Source organism: Agelaius phoeniceus, chromosome 4 (assembly GCF_051311805.1).
Source record: "Agelaius phoeniceus isolate bAgePho1 chromosome 4, bAgePho1.hap1, whole genome shotgun sequence".
NCBI lineage: Eukaryota > Metazoa > Chordata > Aves > Passeriformes > Icteridae > Agelaius > Agelaius phoeniceus.
Window position 1 is genome coordinate 33,664,214 of NC_135268.1, and position 20,319 is coordinate 33,684,532.

General features: G+C 41.5%; 1 long non-coding RNA gene across 1 annotated transcript in view; it reads left to right on the forward strand.

Annotated features, from left to right (window-relative positions):
* The window catches only part of LOC143693958 (uncharacterized), a 46,622-nt gene that overhangs the window by 13,440 nt on the left and 12,863 nt on the right, over positions 1–20,319 (forward strand). The window contains exon 4 of the long non-coding RNA XR_013182079.1: positions 11,314–11,398. This is a non-coding gene — a long non-coding RNA (uncharacterized LOC143693958). The remainder of the gene's footprint in view (positions 1–11,313; positions 11,399–20,319) is intronic.

Genomic DNA, 20,319 nt, shown 5'->3' on the forward strand with positions numbered 1-20,319 from the left:
CCCTTCATCCTTTAGAAAATGCTTTCTTCTCATTTTATGCCATTGCATAATCCTGATTGCCCAAAAATTTCAGTGTTTGCCTATGATCTTACATACTTAATATTTGGCTCGGATAAAAAGGGAGCACAGTGAGATAGTGATTTCACTCACAATGAGGGGGAGAAAAAAACAAACAACCCTACATCAATATAACAGGAATACAACCTTAATTTTCTGGGGGTAGAAAATTAAAATCAAGTACAAAAAACCAAAAAAACCTGACTACCCATCTTTGAACCAGTGGAAGAGATTGGCCTCATACTCCAAAGGAGAGAAAAAAAATCAATAAATGACTTAAAACTGAAAAGAACAAAGAATAGCAAAGAAGAATGTGGACAGAACTCCCCCTATAGATGATGCCACTGAGACAGACACATTTGTCCTGTACTAGGATGTATAGATTATATATGCTATAATAGGGAGTAAAGTATTAAACAGGTATATGTGTTGACATTTTGGAGGAAAATATTTCATTTTTACTGACAGGCACTGCCTTCTTGGTAGATTTGCCAAAAGACTAACTTTTTTACAGCAGAATTTACAATGCATCACAATTCTAAACAGAAGTGTGGATATATTTCACAACTGAGGTAATGCCTTTCTGTCATTGAAGAGAAAACTTTTTTTTTTAGAGTAAGAAAAACAAAGAGAAACCTTTGGTGTTACTAGAGTAGTAGAATTCTAGCAGTTCTAAAAAGTTCTGGATGTGAATTCTCTGTAAGGTTGAATTACACAGAAAAGTTTTTTGAGACCATGAAATACCAACACATATTGGTCCTTGAACTACTCTGCAAAATCCAATTTTTTCACTCCCAAGAAAGAGCAACCCCAAGAAATGCAAGCACCTTATAGCTCTGTCAGTTCTACAAAGAAACAAAGGTATGTCAAATCCCAGTTCTCCTGTAGGGAAGTTTACCCCTCCTGTATCATCCCAGAAATGTCTCTGGTCCAAGTTTGGATATACTCTAAGATGAGAGTAGCTGAAGTTAGGCAGAAGAAGAAAGGTTGTGAGGGTGAGAAAAACTCCATAATTTCATAATAAGGCAGAAGTTCCAACATAAGATGAGGCCAGTCTGTTTTAGTGAGTTGGTGCCAGCTCAGTCACCCCTGTGGCAGAAGTTCTCCTTGACCATGCAAGTGGTAAATCCTCCCACTATTGATCTAAGGGTTGGAAAAGAGTTGTTTAGCATTTCAGATCATCAATGAGCATTTTGGCTCACTCACCCAAGCAAGAGAGAAACAAGGAGAGGGAGAGGAGAGCTGTATGAGGCTGGTTTTCTTTATGGCAATTTTTACTCCTGGACGAGGTGGAACTGTTTGCTGATGGTCCTTTGTTGATTGTTTGTATTATCAATGTAAATCCCCTCACTTCTCATCAACATGGAAGCCAGTAACCTAGCATTGCATTGCTAATATCACAATTCCTCTTTTCTGTAGAGGATGTTGGACTCAGGAGTGAGACAAAGGGTAATGGGTAGTGGGACTGAAACAGCAAATACAACTATGTTGTTTTGCTTGTTTTTTTTAAAAAGCTGAGATGTGGACTCTGCTAATCAGAGATAGCAAGACTCACCTAAAGATACAGAGTTAGTTTCCATAGCAATGAAACCTATGAGTTCTCAAAATAGTCAAGTCTCTATTAGGCTAGAAGCAGATAAAAATAATTTGCTTACATAAGGGCATGCCAGATCTCATGCACCAAAGAGTTCAGTTTTAAGCACATGGAGATAATGGGTCTCCATATGTACCTGAGTCTTTTATTTGCCTGGGAAAGAAGCACTCTTGGTGTGAAAAAGAAAAGTGCCTTTATGTCCCTGGCTGACTCTTTTTCAACCTTGGCCCCCTTGCCCAGGATCTTAGCCTTCACTTTCTGCTGCTGTGCTACCTTTAATGCAGGCTTTGGGCTTTCCCATAGGACAGATGGGTTCCATTTCACTGAGAACAAGAGGCAGCACTGAGCTGCTTCCTGCAGACTCCCCTCTAGCTTGGCTGGGTATGCTTAGGACCCTCCACCTCATGGTTTGGGTGAGATCACTTACACTGACAAAGAGGAAGGAGCACACTCTGAAAATAGGTGAGCTTAATTAGGTAGGTACTTGCAGGAAATATCCTCATCCCTTCTTCCCGTCTCTCCAGCAAGGTCTAGGTGGAGTTACAGAGAGGTGACCAATCATGCATTGCATTTCCTGGCCACAGACCCTGCAGCATTCCAGCTGGAATGGCGTGGAGGCAATGAGAGCTCTGCCACCCCACCACGCAGAGAACTGGTGTGCTCACCTACGAGGTGTGGCTGGCACGCTGGTGCTGTCCCAGCAATGCCACACTGCTGTTAATTAACCCCATGTAAGCTGGATGTGGTTAACTTGGAATGGCATTGCAAAGGTAGAACTGTGAATTTAAAATGCTTCTATTCCCTATTTTCTGTTGCTTTGCTGTAAAAAGGCAAATGAAGACACCAGTAAACACGCTTTAGCTGAGACCTTTTGTAACCAGTGGTATTGACTCATATAATAGCTTGTGAAGCTGATCTCTCAGGACATCATGTTCCTTTAGAAAAGTCTGAAATATGTTCCATGTACTCATGAATTACACCAAAGTCATTTAACTTAAAAAGGCTTTTCACAAATTAGCACTGTTTCCAAGACTAAGAGAATCTGAAGAGAATCAAGACTGAAAGGTATGTCAGGGAAAGCAAAAAGCCAATGGTGAAAAATAATCCCCTGAATATTTCAGCCAGTTTCTAAAAAAAAAAAAAAGTGTTAATGACTGTCAGCATATTGGGATGATCTAATTTAATTTTCTAATAGCGCAACCTTTTGTGAGACACTCCATTAACTAATTGAATGCATTTCATTTATTTGTTTCCAACTTGGGTGACTTTGTTTTCCTATCCACCTTCCTGTGGTGAAAAGCAAATAAAATATTCCCCAACAGCAAATTGCTGTTCCTTTGTTCATCCATCAATTTAAACTAGGATTACTTTCCAAGCACTTAATAAGGTGCATGTCTTATGAGTGCTTTATAAAAATGACAGAGCTGCAACACTGCCTGGTGGTGCTGGCTGCCTTCCAGCGATGGGCCAAAGACACCATGGAATCACACAGTTTATGGAAGGAATTTTTATGTTGTAGCTTGTCACCAGGCTACAAGAGTCTCAGCAATGCACTACTATAATAACCAAAATAAGCAGTGAGTTGACAATGGCTTCCTGCTCCCAGCACATGAGGAAGCAGGGCCATGCCACAGCTTAGAGAGAAATTACAGCTTTTGGAGACCAGCTGGCCCATCTGTTCCTGGTGCTGCTGCTACCCCAGCAAGGTGGAGTTCAGCTTGGAGGAGCTGCTCAGGCTTTTTCTTGAGCCTGTCTCTCGTGCCCAGTTGAGCTTCTGGCACCACCTCTGCCGTTCCAGGTGTACAAACAGGCAATGGGGGAAAAAGGAAGCTGCTTACAATGCTGTGAGAGCTCCTCGTGCTGTGGATCACTGTGAAGGGAAGCACAGTCCTGAGCAGCAGCTCCTGCTTGCAGCACACAGAGCTGAGTGCAAAAGGGAGGGAGAAAGAGGCTGAGCAGAGCTGTCTGTGTGTCTGTCTGCATGGCCTTGTCCTTTCCTGCAGCACATCTGAGGCAATGCAGAGATGTGGTCGCATCTGCTGAGCAAGAACTGGACCTCTCCACAGTGCTGGGAGCAGCTGGGCATGCTTGGACACTTGCTGTGGCTGTGAAGGCACTTCAGTCATCACCTGCTGCTTCCCAGGAAAGTTCTAGGAAATTTGGGTATCTCTCATTTTCCATTGGAGGTCACTGCCTTGCATACATTAACATACTATATTTCCCAGTGGTTATTTTTTTGAGGAAGGTGAGGAGATACAATGAAATTCCTTGGGCAGTCCTTCTTTATAAATGCCCCTAGTTTGTTTCACAGCTCTGTATTTTACCTAGATTATGAATACCTCAGCAGTCAAAGCTTCTGGTTTTGGTAAACCTCTTGCACTCATATATTGCTGGGGTGGTGTAAGTTCTTTGCACATGCATGGTTTGGTGGAAGGGTTCTGCCATTCTCATAAGGCCTTTTTCTACTGCCACTCTTCAATTTCTGTAATGCATTCCTAGCTGTAGATGATTATTAGTTTATAAACATGAGATTTCTTTCAAGATGTGTTAATCAAAATAACTGGCAAAATTAATTCTCATTGAAAAAGGAAATGGGGTTCTGTAAAAGAGTGCTCTCTCATCAAAAGGGATTAAATATTCTCTAGAGAGCTCTTCTAACTGCTTAAAATGTATTGTAGTTTAACTCTGGAATACTTCTATAGATTTATGACAAAATATCAGCTCAATACTTTATTCTCAGCAGTTTTCTGCAGCAGTGTGTGCCAGTGGTAGGATTTCATTAGATCTGTTGAACTTCAAAGTCAAGTATGCCAATAATTTGCCTATTCCAGGGATTTTCAGAGTAGCTCTTTGTAGGGCACTGATCAGAGCAAATGTTAAAAAATTAATGAGTGGTTACCATGGACTTTGGCACCAATGTGTTGCTTCATCTTCAGCAGCCTGTCAAAGCAGTATGCTCTGCCAAAGAGAAACAGAAATGTGGTACAAGGTTAACCTTAACACATCTGTGACACCCTCAGATAGCACTGGGAAAGAAGACTAGGTCCATTTCCACCTGGGAGATTCAGACAGAGATGTGCCTATGAAACCAGAGAATGTGAAAAATAGCAATCACTAGTTGCTTCTAGATTGTGCAAGTGCTGCAGAGGCAGTGGGCTTGGCAGAGATTACTCCTTTAAAATTTCCCCAGAAAATTATCTAAAGAGGCAATAAAGCATCAGGTAGAGAAATGCCTTCCTGCAGAATTTTTAAGCAGAGGAACAGTAGCTGAAAAAGTACGGGATTATTTGAAATGCATCTAAAGGTCACAAAAGGAAGTCAGAAAAGGGATAAGATCCAAAGTCCATGACAGACTGTACCTCTGAGGTCATGGGACACAAATACAGCTAGGATGGCAAATATCACTGTAAGTAAGTCAAGGTTCAATTTTCAGTAATAAGCAGTATTTTAAACTTAACTTGCTTGACTGAGATAACCACATGTATTACATTTATCTTGGGGAGAGAAGCAGCACTGCAATGTATGTGTTTGTCAGCAACACTTTGAGTAGTCTTTATTTGAATTCCTGTCATGCTTATCTGCAGGCAGGACTTGGACCATATGTTGGTAAAAGAATTGCTACAAATAGCTGAATCAGAGGCTCAACAGAACAGGGTGCCTTAATTGTTCTCCTTGAGTTCTCTGCTTTTCATCTTACTTGCTCAGTGTAATTGTTCAGGTCCTGTGCAATCAAACAGCACATCAGACATAGATTAAGCAGTGACAATTGCTCAGGCAATTTCTTTTTCCTTCTCCCTCAGAACTCAAGTTGCTTCTGATTTGTCCAGGCTGTACATAAAGCAGTATCTGGACAAAGCCTTCAAACTGACCTATGCCCTCCAGTTTGTCTACTCATTTACAGCTGTCCTTCCCTTCATCCCCACTACTCCTCCTTCTCTACATTTTCCTTAGGATGGTACTAAAACAATTGTATGTGTCTGGTGGCCTATTTCAACTGCTGAAGAATTTAGACATGCACTTATAAAAATAAGCCTCCCTGTTCCCAGCTAAAATCTAAAACAAGATCCATTTGTGGATCACTGCAGGACTAGCAAGTCTGAGCATCAGGGATGCTTCTGCTGCAAGGGAAAATTGGATTTCTCTCCTGCAGGTGTCATAGCCCAGTTAGAAACATTGTGAGGAGACAGCTGGGTAGGCATTGGTGCTTGGATTCAGGCACACAGATGGAGATGCTCATTCAAATTGAAGAAGGACTTGCCAGCACTTCAGTGGCTGTCACAGCAACCCACAGCACAGAAGGGGACCCAGCTCCTTTTTCCTGTGCTGGGCACTGAAGGCTGGGTCCCCCACAGCTGCCTCCTGAGCTGGCTCAGCTGACAAAGCTGGGGACAGCAAGGCAGCCTGCACTGGGATGATGCTCAGCACAGCAATCAGAGGGGTGGCTTTTTTGGTATGTGTTTTTTTGTGGGCTGTTTTTTTTTTTTTTTACCCTGATAAAACATTTTGAGATAAGGGGAGCTTATAGCAACTCTGTTTCTCAGACATGTCAGAGGAAATAAACCGAGTTTTTCTGTGTTTTTTTTCTCTGTCAGATATGAATAATTCCCTCTATAATCTCTAGTAAAAGGAGCAACAGCAAATTACTCTTAAAATTTTCATTGGGCTTGATTCCACTGTGCCATTTGCACTAAGGGGAGATGACTTCTGATCGGGGGGAGTGGTTTAAGCTCCCAGGTCACTTCTGCCTATGCAGCTCAAAATAGAGCTCCAGTGATGTCACCTACCCCTCTGGGCCAGCTGTGTGAGTGCAGGCTCAAGTTCACAGAGTCAAGTGCCTCAAATCAGCTGAATCCATATTGACTTCAGGGTCAAAAGCTCAAGTCCTGACACCACTTCCCTCATGCTTGCCTTTTCTTGTCTGGACAGGCAGGCTGACTATTTCTAGAAAATGCCATCAGCACCAAGGGCTGGGGGATTTGGGCTGAGTGTGAGGTCAAAGCTGACACGACAGAGCAATTAGATAATCAGCTTCTGGAATCAGTGGCTATTACACATCTGCAGCCCAGACAGCATGGTGAGGGGCATGGAGCAGTGCTGAGGCTGAGGGTCTACTAGCTGAGCCAGCAGCTCCTTCCTCCAAAGGCAGGCAGGATTTGGGAAGAGCAGATTATCTGCCTTCAACTCCTCTGCCCCACCATGGCCAGCAGGTGTGGCAGGGCTGGCAGGTTGTCCTCTGGGCTGGATTTGGACCATGGGTCACAGTGCAGAGCTTTCTGTGTCAGGGCTTATCTCTGTGAATGCATTTAGATTGCTATAATTTGATAAAAGCTTAATCAAATTGGCATTTTGAGGGGTTTTGGTTTTATGGCCCTAGCTGTCATGGAAATAAGCTCATTCAAGAAAGAATAAACTAGAGTAAAAGCCAGAAAAAGAGGCAAAAGACCCATTTTAATCAGTAGCTTAAGGAACTCTGCTCCTTGGGTCCAAGGTTGGGTTTGTCAGAGCCAGGCTGGGGAAGACAGCTGCAATTGCACATTATCTCCCCATGCATTGCTGACCAATCTCACTGTGCAACCTGCTCAGCCTTAACTATGCTCAGTCTGGACACCAAACTTCGTGTTGAAGTCTGCTATTGTTTGAAAATTAAGATGAAGTGTGACTTTTGCCACCATCTATTGTTTTCTTTGCTCTCAGTGAGCACTTGTGCAGCCCTACAAATGTGGATGGCACTTCACTGAGCAGGGAAATTGTTTCCCTGCAACACTTACTCAATGTGGGGGTGGTGGGGAGTGAGGGCAAGGGCTTCTTGTGGTGGGATTGCAAGGCATGAAAGCTTTGGAGGTGGGAGTGCATAGCCCTTTTGCACTGCATTGATTTTCACTCTGGCTATTTTGGAATAGGGCTGGGTGATTATTTTTTGTATTTTTTTTTAATTTACTGGTAAACAGCTCATGCGATTTATGAATTTGAGTCGGATTTTGCAGAACTTTCAAGTGGGAAAAAAAGAAATATGTTGTAAAAACACTTCTAAATTTTTTTTTATTTTTTTTTCCTGTTTTGAAGGAAACATGAGTGGGTTTGGTTTTCCAATCTGAAAAAAATATTTTTGGTTTAGTTTATACAAAATATTTTCTCTCCTGTGTTTTCAAATCGACTGGCCAAATACAAATAACAGGTTCTTTCATCCTTGTTTGTGCAGACAAAGAGACTGTCCTGTCTCTCTGTGTTTTAACAAAGGAATTTTCTTTGCATTTATTCAAACTGATTCTTGTCTGTCTCCTATCAGAAGAGCTACTGTATTCTTTGTTGTGTAAATTTCACTGCACTACAAAATAATATTTATGTCTCTACAAAGACATTATTTAAAGCATCATCTAGAGAAATGATACTCAAGAAACCAAAAGCATTTGTCTACAGAGAGAGTGCATTTGTTTGGTGCAATCAAGGAAACAAATAAGGGTTGCAAAGTGTCATCTCTATGGTGACAACATTAAGGCCCTTGTTCAGCATGCAGTCTGCTTTCACTCTCAAAAATTTGGGGGTGTTAACACTGGCAGGAGCCCTGTGAGCCAAGAATTACTACTTTGTACAATATGTTTGAAAGCATTATTCTAATAAGTGGGTGTCTGGGTGTCTTAAATACAGCTTGGTTAGAATATCTCCACAGTGTATCTGTGTTGTAAATATAAGCACTGTGGTTTATCTTAAAATTTGTTAAAGATCATATGATAAATCATGAACTAGAAATTTTACTTTCCTAATAAATTGTTCTAAAAGCTATTTAACTTCACTAAGCAGCTTAAATTGTTTTTATTTTAATCTCTGTTGAGAGCAATAGCTGCTGATCAAAAATGAGAGCAGTGAAATTTGTTGGTGCTTAGATATTTAAGAGAGAGACCTGGATCTATGTCTGCTATTGATTTTACAAGAAGAAAATGGTTCAGATCCATTTTAGTACTGGAAAAAGCCCACTTGGAAGTACAAAGTAGGCCATAAAATCTATAGACTGTAAAAAAGGAAGACCATTGAATACTGAGGGTTCATTTATGAGTGGATAGCTGATAATGGAAAAACCTCTGTACCAGTATGCTAAATTGAACTTCTGTTGCTGCATAGCGGGTAGGGGACAAGGCAGGAGGGCTTCTGGTCACCTATGCAGAGCTCAGCTTTTGCTGGCCTCTCTCATGGCCAGAGCTGCAGCATTTCAGGCTGTGGTAGCACGTTTTATGCAGCAGCTTCTGCTGCAATTGAGAGACCCCTTACATGTCCTTCCTGTGCTGCTGCAATCAGGCTGCGTGCGGGCACACGGCAGTGCCCCGGCATGTACCCACTCACACTGGACAAGCCTTTCCCCAAAGACTGCTGCTTCCCAAGTAAGTACACACAGCTCTGCACAAGGCTACAAACTGCCCCTTAGCACTCTGCATTGCTGCTGATTTGGTAAGAACAGAAATGACTCAGGTGCATGCTGTTAAATTCCGAGAAGCAATCTCACAAATAGAGTGTTTAGGTATAGCACACACACACCTCCTCAGGAGGATTACTCACACATGCAAGACATACATGTGAACCCTTATTTCTGTTTTCCTAGCTTGGACTCACACCAGCCTCGTTTCAGCAGGAAATGTTTTTTGTGTAATAGCAGGAGATGTTAGTCAATACAGCATGGGCAGTGCACACCTTCCCTGTACAGACTTTGCAGGGAAATTGTCAATGAAGATCCAGGGTTTGACCTACAAAGGTGGTGTACAGCAGGAATGCAAAATGGATGTAGTGAGGCATCAAAGGAGGCTTCAGAGGGTCTGAATGCTGCTGACTTGTACCACTTTAAGTCCCTGCATCACTTTAAGTCACAAAGGATCAGCCCCTAGAAATTAATTATTTATCAGTTTTGTGCCAGATATCAATTCCTTTCAGAGAGGTCTGGTGCAGGTAGGTTTCTTATTTTCAATGGGTAGTCAGCCCAGCCAATTAGCTCCATCAGTTTATTGCACTTCTACCTGCAGCTCTTTCCTATCCTGTTAGTGACTATATTCCTTTGCTTGTGAGTAGTTGTGAGTAGGAGGAAAGCAAACAGGGAGAGTTTCTTCTCTTTCTCTTCTCTGTGTCCAGTGGAAAGACCAAATAGGAAAGTCTACCCCTCTGTCTTGCTCTTCTTCCCCCTGGGAAAGGTAGGGGGAGGAGATAATCTCTTGTGTGTTTGGGAAGACAACACCAGATACCCATGAGGACCAAAAGGGGCAGCTGTTTAGAGCTGATCACCCCGTGGCTGTGGTCTTTTCTATTTGAGGGGGCTCCTGGTCAGCTACAAATTCAATTTACCTCTACAACTTTCCTTCAAAGGTCTTCAGGAAGCATGAAAACCCCTTAAGCTCAAAAGCTGTTTTGTATGGGCAGATATACATCGAGGCAAATTTTATAACTGCAGAAAACTGAAGCTGAAACTCTGAAAAGTTTGTAAACACACCTAACCCTGCTTACTTGGTCCATGGGGCATGGGTCCTCACTTCCAAATTCACTCCTGCTCTTCCACCAACTCCCTGGGTTACAGCAAATGTTGTACAATATCCTTTAGCTCCCCAAAATTATTTTTCTTTCCTTTATTTGAGGAACCTGTGGCTCTGCTGTTCCATTAATTTTTCTAATCCCAATTATACCACAGTTTTCCAGTTCCTGAGGTTTCTTATTTCTGCTTGCTTTTCCTAGCAGTCTTGTTCTGTCCTTGGGAAGCCTCTTCCCTGCCCAGCAGGGTCATTTGCTCCCAGGAGAGACCAATTTCCCTTCCCCTCACTGTGTCCACTTAATGAATTATGTCTGTTTTCAACATGGTGTATAACAGGCAAAACCCATGAATAACTTATGTACTTCCTCTATTTTTGGTGCTTTAAGAAGGGTATACTTGGAAGGATGTAGAGTGTTCAATGTAGACGTGCTGCAGCATGTTGTAAGAGCACCTCAACTATTGAAAAAGCTTGTTTAAGAAAATGTAGCATATTTTAGCCCAAAATAAGTCAAAATTCTAGCCTATTCTGGGCTTGTAAAACTACTATGCTGTAAAGATAACAATGTTGAATATAGCCATATCATCACCTGTGAATTTGCATGCATATGTCTAAGAAAAAATGTGGTATATGTCATATCCACATATATACATTTATATTATCTCAGAAATCAAGGCATATTTATTATAACCTATTGCAAGTATGAATTCAGCTGTAGCTAGATGTGTAAGAGGTTCAAAATAAAGACTAGGACAAGTGGAAGGGGGAAAAATTCAGGGTGTCTGAAGCCTGTTATCTGCTTCTGCACCCCATGTTCTGCAGGAGGCTGACTAACGTGCAGGTTTGCATAATTACCAGGGTCTGTAAGCATCTGTGAGCACACAAACCCTGTGGGATTCTGGTCACACAGAGGCTGCAAACCTGATGCTTTGTGTGTGTCTGCAGTGTTTGGGAATCATCCAGGCGGGATCGCTTCATGGCTCATATCACATTAGAGCTGGCTGCCTCAAACAGCTCCTGCTGCATCCCTGTCTGCTCCAGTCAAGGGGGAAAATGCAGCCCACAGCCACTCAGCCCCCTGAAAGCAGACCTTGCATGATCCCAGGTAGCTTGCTTCAGTTTCTGATCTATCTGCTGTATTCACTCTTGTTCCTTCCTTAGCCTGTGGTTAATCCTGGCTATAAGGAAGATTCAGAATGAAACTGCAAAGCGGAGCAAAACCTTTTTCCTGCCTTCTTCAACCCAGGTAATTTCATAGACAAAGTCTTTCTCACCCTAATCTGTGCTCCACTCTACAAAGGCTGGTGAAATTGCTGAGTTTCCTCACATATCACCCAATTTTGGCCGGGTAGTGATGGTTGTGAGGTGACACATATGAAGGATGGGGGCTGGGCACCACAAATAGTTGGCATTGCTGGTGCTGCCTATCACTGGAGATGTCTTTCCTGTGGAGGGAGTATGTTCAGGCTTCCTTGTTCTGTAATCGTGTATAACATTGGGCCTAACGACAGACAAGTCAGAGAAACTCACTATTTAATTTACTTTTGCTATTAGTCTGTTTTAGTATGCTTTGTTTTCATTTATTTTACTTATAAAGCAACAATTTTATATAGCTGTTCCACTTTGCAAGTACATTGTACTTGTTATACCTTTTGTTGGAGTGCATCTCCAGCAGTGGGGTCACATAATCCTTTTTCCTGCTCTAAAAATCTGGCCATTGAAAAAACAGTGTGCTAGGAAACAAAATTAGTCTCTTGGTAAAAAGCAACTTTTTGTCATTTTTGATTGGGTGCCTACCTGTTAAAATGGTGCTTTCAGTTTTATTTACACAAACATGTTCAGGAAATGAATATGTATTGGCCAAAGATATGAATTTAGAGTAGGTTTGATTTACTAAATTAGATCACATGATTTTATTCTAATCTACAATTAAAGTGCCTTGAATTCAATTTAATTTATCTCAGTGTCAATTTAAAATATAGAATACAAAGTCATTCTGAATAACAAAACCCTGGGATTTTAAAAGACTTTTCATGTCATCCATAGATGGAGCTACAAGGAATTTTAGTGCAGAGTGATGAAGAGGTCTGGATTTCTGGAATGTGATGCTGTTTGGGCTGATCAGGTGCATGGCCAGAAGGGCACAGTGTAGGAAAAGCAGAATGAAGCTGTACTCTCCATTGCTGGTGGGACATCTGGCTAGAAAACCTCACAAATCCCACCCAGCCTGAGCACCTGAGATTTTTGGCAGCAAGAGAGGAGGGTGGAGGGTGAGGCCCAGAGCTGACCTCTGAGTTTCACTCCTGCTCAGGTTCACCAGCAGCCTCTGCAGCACTGCTCCATGGTCAGTGCAGCACAGGCAGTGGGGTCTTTGCAAGAGCCCTGTGCTCACAAGGGCCTGGATTGACTAAATATAAATAAATAAAGGTCTTTTTTTTAGCAACACAGAAAGCTTAACCTGAGGGCTGATGATTGTGAGCTGTGTCTCTGCCCTGCTCTGACAGGACAAGAGTCTTATGGGAACTCATAAATCACCAAAGTCTCTGTAGCATCAATTTACAGCCTGAGATTAGTATTGATATTTTTACTGCCAAAACTGAGGGCTGTTGCAGCTTGAAAGCACACAAAGGCAGATTTTTGCCTTAATGGTTATTACAAAGCACTTGGATAATAGCTTCAAAAGAGATATCCCAAATTTACTACGACCAAGTTGTTGAAATTATGATTCTCTGAGAGGCACAATCTTGTTACCATTCCCATCATCACATCTATAACTGGGAATTTATAATGATTCAGCTTTTGAATATAATTTAGCCAGACAAACTCCACACAGATTTACAGCTGAGGAGAAAATATTTGTGACAAAAATGTAAAATTCTAGAAATATTGCACTGTTACAGTGGAGCACAGGTCTTTCTTTGGACAGCAACCAGAGTTCCCTCTGCACTGCCCTAAAGCTTTGTCACACAGAGAGAATGTAAAACACAGTGTGGATTCAGGCCTCTGAAAAAGCCACAAGCCACATTTTTAGCTAAAAGGAAAAACATTAGAAGTGTGCTGAAATAGTCTCCTACTAGAGCAGCAGCCAATGATGCCAGATGACTTCATTGCTGCTAAAGATTTAAACCAATTCCCTGCTGGTTTACTGGTATTTATGCTATTGCTTTAGGTAGTAGAACTCTATTGATCCAGAGGCTGGAAAAAAAAAAATCATCCTCCAAACTATCATAGCTATCACAAAATAAAAACAAAAGTGCTAAACAGGAGGGTGAGATTTCACCTGGAGCTGCTCTTGATATGGGTGAAGCAAAACAGAAACAGAAAGGAACTTTTTTGTGAAGCATATTAGAACCAGAATAGTCTCTAAATTTCTCACTTAATCACACTGGATAATATTTGACTCCTATTTTAGGCAAGGGCTTAATTTCCAAGCAGTGTGTTTCTTCATGATGCATATTAACTGAAAATACATCACTTTGTGCAGAGGCAAATAAGACAAAGATCACTCTAATACAGTTCAGAGTTGGACCAGCCTCTCAGTAAAGGTGAGCAATTTTGCTTTGACTGTGTTGCATTAACAGGGAAGGACACCTTTTAAAACTGGATTCAGTCCTATTCAGCATGGGGCTAAAATTTAAGTAGAGGTAGTCCATGCAATGCTTCCCTTAACATCATACCCATATTTCCAGCATCCTGTAATCAGCAGCTGAGCTCTGAGGAGTAGGTGCTACCTGAATGCACTCCTCTGAGTTAATAGCTGATGCACAGCTTGGTTCCAAGGCTTCCTCATTAAAGGGTCTTGCTAATGTACAGCATTTTTCAGTGCTATTTAGAGATTGTGGGGAAATCTTCCTAAAATTGTTTCACTAATCCAGTTTACAGCACAGCCTCAAAACAATCACATTAGCACAAGTGCAGAGGCACAGTGCACTTGTGATTATGTGCCATAGGTGCAATAATAGAAAGCAGGAACCTCCGAAACCAACTTTGCTGCCAGAGAAAATACAGCTTGATTTCCATCAGGTTTATTATTTTCCACCTCTGTTGTGTGAACCGTCCTGTAACTACATTCACTTTTTCAGAGAAGAATCCACACTAATTACATGTGTTATTTTTCTGTCTGGGCTTCAGAAGAAACAATGTATTTCAATAATTGGTAGAAATGGAATTGTAATTTAATAGAAAGCCATGCTCAGTGCTTCCCACTGTGTGATTAACATTCTGTAAGGAATTCCCTCATGTTTGTCATACAGAAAGCAAAGTTTAGGCTTTTGTTCTTTCTTGCAAAAGGAAGGGAAAGGGTAAACAAAGGAAATCAATTATAAATGTTCCATTAATAAGGATGAAGATGGAATATATCTGTCACTGGGAAAAACCCTGGCTTGATTCCCAAGGGACTGAGTGCCTCCCAACAGTTTTGGCTTAGCAAAGACGTTTGAGCGTTGGGCTATTCTTGGTCAGATAAAGAGAGGCAGAGCTGGCAGCTCACTCACTGTGCAGGCTGGAAATCTCTGCAGTGCCTCCCTAGCTGGGTCCAGATGCACTGATTCTCCAGGCACAGTGAAGGACATATTTATTTGATCAAGCTTTTGGAGAAAGCTGTGGGTATAGTCCTAGAATGATGAATGGAAGAGATGATAGTAAGAATGACAATTATTTCAATAACACTGAGGCTTGTTTTCCTTTTGTTTCACTGTTACTCCTGAAATATTAATTATAAGCTAGGGCATTAAATTATATTTATACTAATGTAAATAAATAATCACATAAATCTGAGCAGTCTTATTCCCCAGTAAGCACATATGCTAGGAGGGCATATTTCAAAGCACAGAACCAAATCATTGCTAAATACAGAGCCACTGCTTAAATTTACAACACCCATTAGGGCATCTCCTACTGCCTCAACAACAACAAAAATAGTTCATTCTACTGGCCAAACAGTAACTTCCAGATGGTATTAATGTGACCAGCTGAAGCTGGTGGTAGGGATTGCTAATCGTGGTGAATATAGTTGTGCATATTTTGTGTAAAGTTTCAGAGAATAAAGGCCAAAATTGGCCTTATCACCCTGAGATGAACATCTTTAACCTAACTTTAAAAATATAAATATATAGCAAATACCATGGGTTGTGCTTGGTATTTCTCTGATTAGCTCTTTTCAAATTAATTCCATGTGTGGACTTTTCTTTTTCTGTAGTTCCTCGTTCCAGTTTAACTGAAACATCCCAATTGCTTTCCAGGATAAAATGGCCACAGCTGGTGTTATCTAGCAATAGCTATTTCATGATGGCTTAATGAAAAGCATAAGCAGGCCCTAGACATGTGTTTACAACAGAACCTATTAATTTCCACACAAGCTGAAGGTACTCTGTGATTTTGCAGGAAGAGTGAGCTGCTCAGAAAACAGAGCCCCAGGACTTGTGGTTCTAAATCACTGATGAGAAGGTTTTATGTTATGTTTTAAAATTGCTAAGTCAAGCCAGACAAAGTGCTAAATATTAGTTTTTGAACAAAAAAAGGAAAGAAATAATGAAAAGCTGTTCTTTGACAGACTATAATTTCATTGCTCCAAATACAAATATGTCTCTCCCCTCATCAGGGACAGCATAGCATCAACAATTCCTGCATCTCTGCTGTTTTTTCCCTTTGTTGCCTATCTTTAGAGAAAAAGATACCTAGGGTATCTTAGCCTCCTGAACACCCCCTTGGTGTAGGAATCCACCCTCTGGGAGCTGCCTGAGGCTCCAGTGCTGGGTGGGATGCCACGTGCCATTTCCCGCAGCAGGGCCAGCTCCACCTGCCTACCTGGGGTGCCAAGGGCACTGAAACAACTGCTTCCCAACCACCTGGTAAAATGGTTTTGGGGCTTTTTTCCTGGTTTATTTTTAACACAGATCAGTTCAGTGATCTCATTTTCCACGTGGCCTCGGGGGGTGCCTTGGGAAGAAGCGGCTGTGCCAAAGCAAACAGCGTGAGATGAGAGCAAGTGGCTGAAGGTCAGGAGTGCTGAGCTGGCGTTGTCCCGAGGAGCACTGCAGCCAGAGCACTGCTCCACCTGGCATGCCCAGAGCTGAATTCAGCCTCTGGGCCCCCAGGGGCACTGGCTGCTAAACAGGGGCTACAGCAGTCAGCAGAGGAAGGCTGCTGCAGAAGGATGGTTTGATCTTGCAGTATAACCCTTCTGGAGGCTCTGACATCACAAATAATGCATCAGTTGGGGCACTTGCATAGAACAGGGTAGCTCAGACTCATGTGTAGCCAGGGCTGCTCTCTAGCACTTTGCTTTTTACATATATGTTATGAAGACAGAAATAATGGGGCTCTTAAACCCCCAGTGTTCTTTTAGTACCCCAGTTGGATATCTTCAAAGGTAACTAACTGCACTGTGTCACCTGCTGCACTGTACTTCAAGCACTATTTAACTCTGCTTTTTTTAGCTTATCATTATTTTCCTAAATTCCATTAAGAGTCTGAGGCTGGAAAAGTGCACAAGAAATAAAAACAAGCTCTACCTTCCTGTCAGCTGCTAACAGTCTTTCAAGCAGTTAATCATGAGAAAAATAGAAATTATATAGTGAATAAGTCCAGCTTGGTCAGGTTTATTACTTAGTTTACCATCTTTCCTTCCTTGAGAAGATGGTTTTTGAGGCTGCATGGGAAGGTCAAGCCCCTTTTGACCTCAGGGTTGTGAGCTGGATCAGGAGATCAGTAGAAATTCTAGGACACAGCTGTAGAGGTATGTGAGTGCATTATTTTTTTAAAAAATTGGATCATGACAAGGGAGTACTACATTTTGTTGAAATCAGAACCAAGAAGCTTACAGATACCATTGCATAAATAAATCCCATTTTATTTTTAAGGAATTATTTAAGGGGTTTAAAAAAATAATCTTCTTATCTTTAAACCACTGGAAATGGAACAGTAAGCATAAAAACCTATCTGAAATATTAGGAACTTTGAGCATAGATATTTGGTTCTTTATCTAAAGAGTCCTACACTGCATAAGAATAATATGCTAATTATGAACCACTTGCTAACTTGTAAATCTGCAATAACACACTTGCTTCACTACATGCAACAGAACTCTATAAATAAGCAGGTGAATTTTACTTTTCCTTTTACAAGGTATCAGTGTCACTAATAGCAAGCTGTGCATTATCCATTAGCGATGATGTTGCTGAGATGAAGTTACTTCTGGTGCTTTAAAAATAACCTTGACTGTTCCTCTTGTCTCAGACTTGCCTGGCACAAATCTTCCACAGGAGTGATGCCCGTGTCACACAATACTGTAGTGACATTATTGGATTAAAGACAGTCAGCAAGAAGGGTCCAAAGCACTTCCCAAGATAAGTTTCTCAGGAAAAGTGCTTTCTACAGAAAACCTATGCCCCTAAGAGAGTGTAATCCACCATCTACTGAGAATAACAGCAGCCTTACCATGATATTAGATAGAAAGCAGGGTAGAAAAGCTCTTTGGCAGAAAAACCTCTTAGGACAGCATGTAGCACAGTAGTTGGGTTGAAATAAGGTTAGCCAACTTGACATTTTCCTGAAACTTGCTCAGTTTTTTTTAATGGTATTAACAATGCAGCAGAAGAGTTGAGTAGGTAAACTGACAGGCTGTTTTCATCTCTGGGTGCTATTTATACTACTTACACCATGCAATTTCACCACTGTGTGCTCCTTCTGACAAAGAATGGGGACAGAATCACGTTGGCTTTTAGTAAGCAGACAATTCAGTGTAACCTCCAGATATTATGCCACTGAATATATTGGTGCTGCACCTATATCTTGATTGTCTTGTGCAGTTCTGACTCCCCACTCTTCTCAATCTCATGAAATGATCTGCTAAAAGGAGAAAAGATATAGAAAGGGGTTGATGTGGATATACTTATCTACCTATGCTGATTAAATCTTAAAAACTGAATACTAATGGTAATCTAGAATCAAAGTCAATGTATTTGACTTCATTTCTCTTCAGGAAGTTGACAGAAATATCCTGTTCTCTCTCAGAAATTACTGAAAAGGGTGTGGTAGAGAGCTCTTAAATAATGACCTTTCTGAAGATAAATAAGGAGCAGTTGCAACATTTCATAAGCCAAAACCTAGAATTAAATTCCTAGAATCATGTTTAAATATCAAAAGGAATTCTTTTTTTCACACAGCTCATAGCTAAATCGAGTCACCTTTTGGCTCAAAGGAGTTGCAAGGCAAAAACCTGTGAATGAGATTTAAGAGCAATTCTGGCCAGGATATTAGATTATATAAATTCTTAATCTGACCCCAAACTACTGATTTTACGTTCCTGTGACTTTTACCTCAATAGTAGAAGCTGTGTATAGCTTGAAGAGCACATACTTGTATGTTCAGTGCTACTGGAGCATATATACTGTATTGCAACTCAATTTATAGTTGATTATATACACATATTTATATATATATACAGATATATATATTTATACATATATTTATATATATACACATATATATACATATATAAATATGTATATGTATATATACATAAATACTATATATATAATTTATGTATATATAAATTGATATATATATTCACATATTCTTTATATATTCTTATATATATGAGAAGAAAGAAATCGACTATTGAAATGCCAGTTGTGCAATCCTTGTTTAATTATTACAAGAGATAAGTACACTGAAATGTATCAATCAGTCTCTAAATAAAATCATTGTTAAGCATGAGTCTATCCACAGACCATTACTATACTATAAAAGCAGTTTCCAAAACACACAGAAATTCTTTTAATAAAGATACATATTTCTGTTAGCCCATCAATTATATTCTGGGTTCTGCTCGTTTACACTTGTACATTTGAAATTCAAATGGAACTGTAGTAGGATAACACCTCTGAAGCTGCTTTTAACTAGAAACCCCGAGAAACCCTTGCTGATGCCCAGCAGGAGGTTTTCGTTCAGCCCCTGGAGCAGAACCTCATTTTCTCCCTGAACACTGCCAGGGCTTTTTCTTGAATATGGAGGTGCAGGGCATGCTTCTAAGTAATGAATGAGAACTGCTGGGCAAGGCATAAAAGCTTCCACATTGAAAAAACATCCAGTTCATGTTACTGTCCCTAGGTGTGCATGTCTTTATGTGCCTAGCACACAATAAATAATCCCTTGCGGTTGAAAAATACCCAGATACTTGCTATGAAAAATGAGAACATCAAAATTATGTTTTTTTCTTTTTAGGCATCAGTCTGCCATGAAACAGAGATTATGGTGCCATTTAACATACATTTCATGTCACTGCTTAATCTTTCTTTGCTGTGCTGCCTGTGCTCTAATCCCCACTCTGTCATGTTTGCCCCACTGCACAGACCCTGGCAGTGCAGGTACACAGTGACGCTGCCCTTGCCCTGGTCCCTGTGTCCCTGGCACCTGCAGGGCCTCAGGGACAGTCCTGCAGTCCTGCTCCAGGCTGGAGCAGCATCCCTGCTGTGCAAAGGGCTCCACACCCAGCACCAGCCCCTACTCCCCACGTGTGTCCCTGTGATGCTCCTTGGTGCCAGGGTGGCCCGGGTGGCCTCTCCTTGCCTGGGGGAGCCCAGCCCTGTTGCACAGTGGCAGTAGGGTGTGTGCCCATCACCACAGTGGCTGCCTGCTCTTCCCCTGATGACATATCAGTCCCTTGCCTGTGCCAGTGTCCCTGGGGCTGGCAGGTCCCCATGCTGTGGCAGGGTGGCAGCCCCTGCAGGTGCCCTTGGAGAGCTGGCTCCAAGGGAGGCCCACATCTGTTTCCCTGCATTTCATAAGTCTGCTGGAGACTGCCCACTGACAATTGAATTATTTGTCTTCAGGAAACTGGAGTTGTGGAGAGCCTGACTTCCTGGGTTTCAGCTGCTATTTGCTGCTTCAGGGGGTCTTTGTCTGAAAAGGTGGATCTTGGGCAGCACCTGTGGCTCTTCAGGGTCTTCCAGCGCATGAAATTGATCTGAGGACACTCAGGTCTTTTTCTAGAGTTGCTTTTTCTATGGTTCACCATGTAATTTTGTTGAGATTTGGTTTTTTTGGTGCTGGCAAAAAATATGGAACAAAGGAGTCCCAAACAAAAATCTGTCTGGCATGCCTGTCAGAGATGCCTTGATTTCTGCCAATCCTCCAGCTGCTGGTTCCATCTGTTGTCTCCTGATT